The following is a 9,783-nucleotide window of genomic DNA, read 5'->3' as shown; positions in this document are numbered from 1 at the left end:
TTTTTTTGTGCTCTAGGTTTGAATCCTGTCGACTACACCTTTTTTGTGTGTGTACTTCACGTATTCACTAGACACTCTTGTGTAATCAATCAGATTCCTAGAGGATATGTTCTTTTACCTCTTTTGCATGTAGCCACAAAGTAAGAGAGCATCTACAGCCCGGCCCCTCAAACACCTTTCAATGTCCGGGTAGATAGCCCCGTCATTGACCGGTTAAAAAAACATTCAGATGAACACTTAAATCGACCTCAAACGTCCGGACTGATCGGCACCCACGCCTTTTTTTTTCTGCGCTTCAAGTTCGCATCCTGCAGACTGCGTCCTTTTTTTTTGCGAAATAGACTACGCCTTTTTTGTGTGTGCGCATTCACTACACTCTTGTGTAATCAATCATGTTGAGGACGGAGCGTCGACCCGTTGGCTAAAAATGCCAACGAGGGTTAACTTTTGGATTAGTCTCATTTTTTATTTTTGTAATCAATCATATTCCCGGAGGTTATATTTTTCTTACTCCCTCCGTTTCAGTTTATAAGTCCTACACGTATATCAAGATTGTCAATTTTATCATCCTAATATAAACTATATAACACAAAAATTATACGTTTATATTGAATTTTTTTTATAATATATGACTTGTATTAGGTTGGTTAAATTGACGACTTAAGAATACGCGCACGCCCTGTAAACTGAGAGAGAGGGAGTACCTCTTTTGACTGTAGCCACAAAGTAAGACAGCATCTACAGTCCGGCGCCTCAAACATCTTTCAATGTCCGGGTAGACGACCCGTCATTTACCCGGTAAAAAACACATTCAGACAGACACCTCAAACGCCCGGGTTGATAGCCAATCATACCTTTTTTTGTGCTCTAGGTTTGAATCCTGTCGACTACACCTTTTTTGTGTGTGTACTTCACGTATTCACTAGACACTCTTGTGTAATCAATCAGATTCCTAGAGGATATGTTCTTTTACCTCTTTTGCATGTAGCCACAAAGTAAGAGAGCATCTACAGCCCGGCCCCTCAAACACCTTTCAATGTCCGGGTAGATAGCCCCGTCATTGACCGGTTAAAAAAACATTCAGATGAACACTTAAATCGACCTCAAACGTCCGGACTGACCGGCACCCACTATAGCAATAAACATTCTCTATCTGAGGAAGATACTCCCCCCATTCTTTTATACAAGGCCACAAACTCAAATTATACGTATCAACGTAAATTTAATGACTGGTTTCCAAGACAACTTTTTTTTTTCGTTAACCGGAATCATTAATACACCCGCATGCATGCAAGGAAGGAATGAAAAGGAAGTAGCACAGTGTTATTATGATTACATGCATGCAAGTGTAGTATTAAACAAGTTGCATGTACGAGGAAACACCATTAATTTTTGTCTCGATTATTGTTACTGTCTTTGTATATATGCAAAATGTATTTTTTATAATGACCTTGCAGGGTGTATCTGAGGGAGTACTGTTTCTTTGCAGGGTGTATCCGAGGGAGGTACTATCCAGCAACGTTTTTTCTACCCCTTGACACAGTAAAAAACATCGATGTGGCTAGCGCGAGCGGCCTCCCCTTCCTAGAGCCTTATTTATTGATACCATGCATATCTTTACAAACATTAATCACACTAAGTAATTAGCATTAAACAGTACAGAAGCTTCAGTTCTAAGATAACTCATTCTCCGTCACTATATATATGCGTGTGAATCTTCAGACGACTTCAACTAAGCCAACATAGAAACCATTTTCTCTGTAAAAGAATAGTAGCTTGGAAGACTTCAAGTAGCATCAGACAAACAGAGAGATGGCAGCAACGTTTCCTTCCATCGTGTGCAAGATCCTTCTCGTCATTGTAGCCATGCTTGCCCTCCTTTGCTCTGCCTGTAAGTCCCTCTATTTTCTCGAGATTCCTGCATAGCTTGAACCTTTTTCCTAAGAATTCCCTGTGCCGTAGACATGGCTAAGTGTTTCCAGTTAAATTCGGGACCTTTCAAGACCATCGAACTGATTGCGTGAATGCTCACCAAATAAATCTCGCTTGTAGATGCAAGAGACGCATCAGAATATGGGCAGTGTTTTTCCCGGCCTGAATGCAGCAACTACTGCAAGCAGCAAGGATACCACAGGGGAGGGGAGGTCATGCCGCCCAACTTCATGGACTGTTGCTGTCTCATATGAGCATTACCGTGTAATGTTCCATTTTATGTCTAAATAAAATAAAATGCTATAATAAAAATGAAATCTACAGATTGCATGCAAATCTGCCGAGAATTTTGCAGGCATTTTGGAATATATTCACATGAACCTCTGATTTAGGGCATGCCCAACGCCGATCCTCAAATCGTCTGCATCCATCTGGACAGCGTTGTCTGAACCGCGGAAACCATTCAACATGGACATGTATCGGCCCGCGACGCGGTCCGGACACGTTTTCAACATACACGTAGAAGTATGACACCCCGGCCCACCCAGTCCCCCATCCCGGTCCCATTTCCTTCCACTATGCCCCATCTCCCCCTTGCTTTGCATCTGCATCTGCATCCAGCACGTCCGTTGTCGCTGATGTACCTCTCCGATCGCCATAGAGGCATTGTTGGACGTCCGCAACCAGCACCGACGTGCCCGCTTGCCTTTACGATGGACTTGTCCACCCTGGAGCCGTTTGTATCCAGGCACACTCCGTCCCCCTGTCGACGACCTCCATGGCGGACACCACGCCTGGCAGGTGTTCAGTCAAATGCCATTGAGCTTATTTGAAATGCCATGTCGTCTTTTAAAGTACGAATGATGGTGAGCTACAGCTACTCGAGCATGGAGGATGAGTTGTTGTGCGATGTGTGGTTGGTTTAATTAATTGGGTATTTATCATTTATGCCACTAGTTGTGTCCCACTACTCAGTTTTGCCATTAGAAATTACACCTACTCAAAAATGCCATCGATTCGTGAGATGCTTGCTAAGAAATGCCATTAGATATCTAAAAAATGCCATAATTTTGTTAGATGTTTGCTCAAAATGCCATTAGACATTGCTATTTTCACGTCAAACCCATTGACCATGTTATATGACAAAAGTAAGTCTAGACCCACATGTCAGTTTTCTTTATCTCACAATGATAAGTGTGGCCCCATTTGCCAGGAGTAACCAAGCGAATAATTTTACAGGGAGAAAAAGAACGATGTTGGGAACAAGTGGGCCCCACACTTTATTGTAGTGAGATAGAGAAAGAGCTCATGTTGATTTATAGGTATTTATGTCATTATAACATGGCAAAAAAGATTTGAGATCACAATAATGATGTCTAGTGGCATTTTAAGCATGTTTCTAACGAAACGATGGCATTTTTAAGCAGTTGAAGTTCCTAATGGCAAAACTGAGTAGTAGGACACAACCGGTGGTATAAATGATAAAAATCCTTAATTAATTACGACTATATGTGACGCAACACCTTAGGCTGGTCACAATGGGCAAGAACATTAAGCTAGTAACTTACACACTTCCCTAGACTATGTTACTACCTCCATAGTGGGTAGGAACATCTATGTAGTGTCATGCAACGATGTATTTATTAGGTTATAGACTCATTGTTTCTTGGAGTGTGTGATGTTCCGGTAACTTAGCTAGTTACCACAAGCACCTCTCTCTTCATTAAATATGTGCCACATAAGCAAAGTTGTATTGGAGTGTGTGATGTTACTCCTAAGTTCCTCCCCATTGTGACCAGCCTTAACCCTTCGGTAACAGCTCGACGCTTCATTCACGCTTTTGCCAGCTGTCGTTTGTACTACCAGCCACTGTAATGCCGCTGAAATATGGTGTGAAGAGATAAGGCTGGTCATAGTAGGGAGTAACTTAGACTAGTGTCATATGCATGACACTAGTCTAAGTTACTACCCCCATAGTGCAAAGTATCTTAGTAGTAGTGTCATAGTTTGTTTCATTTATTGCCTTATAGACTCATTTTACCTCGGGAAGCGCTATGTTACAGTAACATATTATGTTACTCCAAATACCTCTCTCCTCATTAAATACTTGCCACATAAGCAATGGGATGTGTTAAGTTATTGTTGGGTTTCGTAGTGATTTCAAAATTTTCCTATGCACACGCAAGATCATGGTGATGCATAGCAACGAGAGGGGAGAGTGTGATCTACGTACCCTTGTAGATCAACAGCGGAAGCGTTGACGCAACGTAGAGGAAGTAGTCGTACGTCTTCCCGATCCGACCGATCCAAGCACCGTTACTCCGGCACCTCTGAGTTCTTAGCACACGTACAGCTCGATGACGCTCCCCGGGCTCCGATCCAGCAAAGCTTCGGGGTTGAGTTCCGTCAGCACAATGGCGTGGTGACGATGATGATGTTCTACCGACGCAGGGCTTCGCCTAAGCACTACAACGATATGATCGAGGTGGAATATGGTGGCAGGGGGCACCACACACGACTAAGGAATGATCACGTGGATCAACTTGTGTGTCTAGAGGTGCCCCCCTGCCCCCGTATATAAAGGATCCAAGGGGGGGTGCGGCCGGCCAAGGGGAGGCGCGCAGGAGGAGTCCTACTCCTACCGGGAGTAGGACTCCCCTCCCGTTCCTTGTCCAACTAGGAGAGGTGGAGGGAGAATAGGAAAGGGGGGGGGGCGCCCCTCCCTCCTTGTCCAATTCGGACTAGGGGGAGAGGGGGCGCGCGGCCTGCCCTGGTAGCCCCTTCCTCTTCTCCACATTAGGCCCATAAGGCCCATTAACCCCCCGGGGTGTTCCGGTAACCCCCCGGTGCTCCGGTTTTATCCGATACTTTTCCGGAACCCTTCCGGTGTCCGAATATAGTCGTCCAATATATCAATCTTTATGTCTCGACCATTTCGAGACTCCTCGTCATGTCCGTGATCATATCCGGGACTCCGAACTAACTTCGGTACATCAAAATGCATAAACTCATAATAACTGTCATCGTAACGTTAAGCGTGCGGACCCTACGGCTCGAGAACAATGCAGACATGACTGAGACATATCTCCGGTCAATAACCAATAGCGGGACCTGGATGCCCATATTGGCTCCTACATATTCTACGAAGATCTTTATCGGTCAGACCGCATAACAACATACGTTGTTCCCTTTGTCATCGGTATGTTACTTGCCCGAGATTTGATCGTCGGTATCCAATACCTAGTTCAATCTCGTTACCGGCAAGTCTCTTTACTCGTTCTGTAATACATCATCTCGCAACTAACTCATTAGTTACAATGCTTGCAAGGCTTTATGTGATGTGCATTACCGAGAGGGCCCTGAGATACCTCTCCGACAATCGGAGTGACAAATCATAATCTCGAAATACGCCAACCCAACATCTACCTTTGGAGACACCTGTAGAGCTCCTTTATAATCACTCATTTATGTTGTGACGTTTGGTAGCACACAAAGTGTTCCTCCGGCAAACGGGAGTTGCATAATCTCATAGTCATAGGAACATGTATAAGTCATGAAGAAAGCAATAACAACATACTAAACGATCGGGTGCTAAGCTAATGGAATGGGTCATGTCAATCAAATCATTCACCTAATGATGTGACCCCGTTAATCAAATAACAACTCTTTGTTCATGGTTAGGAAACATAACCATCTTTGATTAACGAGCTAGTCAAGTAGAGGCATACTAGTGACACTAAGTTTGTCTATGTATTCACACATGTATTATGTTTCCGGTTAATACAATTCTAGCATGAATAATAAACATTTATCATGATATAAGGAAATAAATAATAACTTTATTATTGCCTCTAGGGCATATTTCCTTCAGTCTCCCACTTGCACTAGAGTCAATAATCTAGATTACAAAGTAATGATTCTAACACCCATGGAGTCTTGGTGCTGATCATGTTTTGCTCGTGGAAGAGGCTTAGTCAATGGGTCTGCTACATTCAGATCCGTATGTATCTTGCAAATCTCTATGTCTCCCACCTGGACTAGATCCCGGATGGAATTGAAGCGTCTCTTGATGTGCTTGGTTCTCTTGTGAAATCTGGATTCCTTTGCCAAGGCAATTGCACCAGTATTGTCACAAAAGATTTTCATTGGACCCGATGCACTAGGTATGACACCTAGATCGGATATGAACTCCTTCATCCAGACTCCTTCATTTGCTGCTTCCGAAGCAGCTATGTACTCTGCTTCACATGTAGATCCCGCTACGACGCTTTGTTTAGAACTGCACCAGCTGACAGCTCCACCGTTTAATGTAAACATGTATCCGGTCTGCGATTTAGAATCGTCCGGATCAGTGTCAAAGCTTGCATCAACGTAACCTTTTATGATGAGCTCTTTGTCACCTCCATATACGAGAAACATATCCTTAGTCCTTTTCAGGTATTTCAGGATGTTCTTGACCGCTGTCCAATGATCCACTCCTGGATTACTTTGGTACCTCCCTGCTAAACTTATAGCAACGCACACATCAGGTCTGGTACACAGCATTGCATACATGATAGAGCCTATGGCTGAAGCATAGGGAACATCTTTCATTTTCTCTCTATCTTCTGCAGCGGTCGGGCATTGTGTCTGACTCAACTTCACACCTTGTAACACAGGCAAGAACCCTTTCTTTGTTTGATCCATTTTGAACTTTTTCAAAAATTTGTCAAGGTATGTGCTTTGTGAAAGTCCAATTAGGCGTCTTGATCTATCTCTATAGATCTTTATGCCTAATATGTAAGCAGCTTCACCGAGGTCTTTCATTGCAAAACTCTTATTCAAGTATCCCTTTATGCTATCTAGAAATTCTATATCATTTCCAATCAGTAATATGTCATCCACATATAATATCAGAAATGCTACAGAGCTCCCACTCACTTTCTTGTAAATACAGGCTTCTCCGGAAGTCTGTATAAAACCAAATGCTTTGATCACACTATCAAAACGTTTATTCCAACTCCGAGAGGCTTGCACCAGTCCATAAATGGATCGCTGGAGCTTGCACACTTTGTTAGCTCCCTTTGGATCGACAAAACCTTCCGGTTGCATCATATACCACTCTTCTTCCAGAAATCCATTCAGGAATGCAGTTTTGACATCCATCTGCCAAATTTCATAATCATAAAATGCGGCAATTGCTAACATGATTCGGACAGACTTAAGCATCGCTACGGGTGAGAAGGTCTCATCGTAGTCAACCCCTTGAACTTGTCGAAAACCTTTTGCGACAAGTCGAGCTTTGTAGACAGTAATATTACCATCAGCGTCAGTCTTCTTCTTGAAGATCCATTTATTCTCAATTGCTTGCCGATCATCGGGCAAGTCAACCAAAGTCCATACTTTGTTCTCATACATGGATCCCATCTCAGATTTCATGGCTTCAAGCCATTTTGCGGAATCTGGGCTCACCATCGCTTCTTCATAGTTCGTAGGTTCATCATGATCTAGTAGCATGACTTCCAGAACAGGATTGCCATACCACTCTGGCGCGGATCTCACTCTGGTTGATCTACGAGGTTCAGTAGTATCTTGATCTGAAGTTTCATGATCATCATCATTAGCTTCCTCACTTATTGGTGTAGGTGTCGCAGAAATAGTTTTCTGTGATGTACCACTTTCCAATAAAGGAGCAGGTACAGTTACCTCGTCAAGTTCTACTTTCCTCCCACTCACTTCTTTCGAGAGCAACTCCTTCTCCAGAAAGTTTCCAAATTTAGCAACAAAAGTCTTGCCTTCGGATCTGTGATAGAAGGTGTATCCAATAGTTTCATTTGGATATCCTATGAAGACACATTTCTCCGATTTGGGTTCGAGCTTATCAGGTTGAAGCTTTTTCACATAAGCATCGCAGCCCCAAACTTTCAGAAACGACAACTTTGGTTTCTTGCCAAACCACAGTTCATAAGGCGTCGTCTCAACGGATTTTGATGGTGCCCTATTTAACGTGAATGCGGCCGTCTCTAGAGCGTATCCCCAAAACGATAGCGGTAAATCAGTAAGAGACATCATAGATCGCACCATATCTAGTAAAGTACGATTACGACGTTCGGACACACACCATTACGCTGTGGTGTTCCGGGTGGCGTGAGTTGCGAAACTATTCCTCAATTTTTCAAATGTACACCAAACTCGTAACTCAAATATTCTCCTCCACGATCAGGTCATAGAAACTTTATTTTCTTGTTACGATGATTTTCAACTTCACTCTGAAATTCTTTGAACTTTTCAAATGTTTCAGACTTATGTTTCATTAAGTAGATATACCCATATCTGCTTAAGTCATCTATGAAGGTGAGAAAATAACGATATCCGCCACGAGCCTCAACATTCATCGGACCACATACATCTGTATGTATGATTTCCAATAAATCTGTTGCTCTCTCCATAGTACCGGAGAACGATGTTTTAGTCATCTTGCCCATGAGGCACGGTTCGTAAGTACCAAGTGATTCATAATCAAGTGGTTCCAAAAGTCCATCAGTATGGAGTTTCTTCATGCGCTTTACACCGATATGACCTAAACGTCAGTGCCACAAATAAGTTGCACTATCGTTATCAACTCTGCATCTTTTGGCTTCTACATTATGAATATGTGTATCACTACTATCGAGATTCAACAAGAATAGACCACTCTTCAAGGGTGCATGACCATAAAAGATATTACTCATATAAATAGAACAACCATTATTCTCTGATTTAAATGAATAACCGTCTCGCATTAAACAAGATCCAGATATAATGTTCATGCTCAACGCTGGCACCAAATAACAATTATTTAGGTCTAATACTAATCCCGAAGTGAAAGTGCGTTATATCGACTAGAGGGGGGTGAATAGGCGATTTTTATGAAAGTCTTCAAAACTTGGGAGTTATGAAGACAAACAGTGAAGATTATGCCTATTACTATGCAGCGGAAGTTAGATTACACTAGGCCAGCCATGGTCATGTATTCACAGAGTGAAAGCACAGTGAAAAACAGCTTCAGTGTAATAAGGATCAAGTGGGAAGAAGTTATGAAGCCACACAGATCATGCATTCACGTTGTGAAGACAAATGATAAAGCAAGCATGCAATGACTTCACAATAAGTAACAGCAAGGGAAGGAAGTGAAGATGAAACCAGTGACTCGTTGAAGACAATGATATGTTGGACCAGTTCCAGTTGCTGTGACAACTGTACGTCTGGTTGGAGCGGCTAGGTATTTAAACCTTAGGACACACAGTCCCGGACACACAGTCCTGAACACACAGTTCAGGACACCAAGTCCTCACCGTATTCTCCTTGAGCTAAGGTCACTTAGTCCTCGCCCAATCACTCTGGTAAGTCTTCAAGGTAGACTCCCAAACCTTCACAGACTTCGTTCACTGGCAATCCACAATGTCTCTTGGATGCTCTGAACGCGATGTCTAACCGTCTGGAGGATTCACAGTCCTCAAGTGTAATAAGTCTTCAGATCACACAGACAAGAAGACTCAAGTGATGCCCAATTTACTCTGGCTCTGGGTGGTTAGGGCTTTTCTCCTCACTAGGAATTTTCTCTCAAAGGCTTCGAGGTGGGTTGCTCTCAAACGACAAAAGCCGTGCACTAAAATCTGAGCAACCAACCGTTTATGGTTGTGGGGGTGGGCTATTTATAGCCACTTGGCAACCCGACCTGATTTGTCCGAAATGACCCTGTGTCACTAAGGAACTGACACGTGTCTCAACGTCAGATTTCGAACTCTCATGGCAACTTTACTTGGGCTACAAGCAAAGCTGACTTGTCCGGCTTTGGACAAGATTCGCTCTCATTGTCTTCACTCGAAGACA

At 43.1% G+C, this 9,783-nt stretch overlaps 1 long non-coding RNA gene across 1 annotated transcript; it reads left to right on the top strand.

The window, feature by feature from the left end:
• Positions 1 to 1,725: 1,725 nt before the first annotated feature.
• Positions 1,726 to 2,290, top strand: LOC119271176. The gene is made up of 2 exons (XR_005134440.1): positions 1,726 to 1,891; positions 2,053 to 2,290. It is a non-coding gene; the product is annotated as an uncharacterized LOC119271176 (long non-coding RNA).
• The last annotated feature ends 7,493 nt before the right edge of the window (positions 2,291 to 9,783 follow it).

The sequence above is a fragment of the Triticum dicoccoides genome, chromosome 3A (assembly GCF_002162155.2).
Source record: "Triticum dicoccoides isolate Atlit2015 ecotype Zavitan chromosome 3A, WEW_v2.0, whole genome shotgun sequence".
NCBI lineage: Eukaryota > Viridiplantae > Streptophyta > Magnoliopsida > Poales > Poaceae > Triticum > Triticum dicoccoides.
This window is presented reverse-complemented; position numbering and strand designations above follow the sequence as displayed.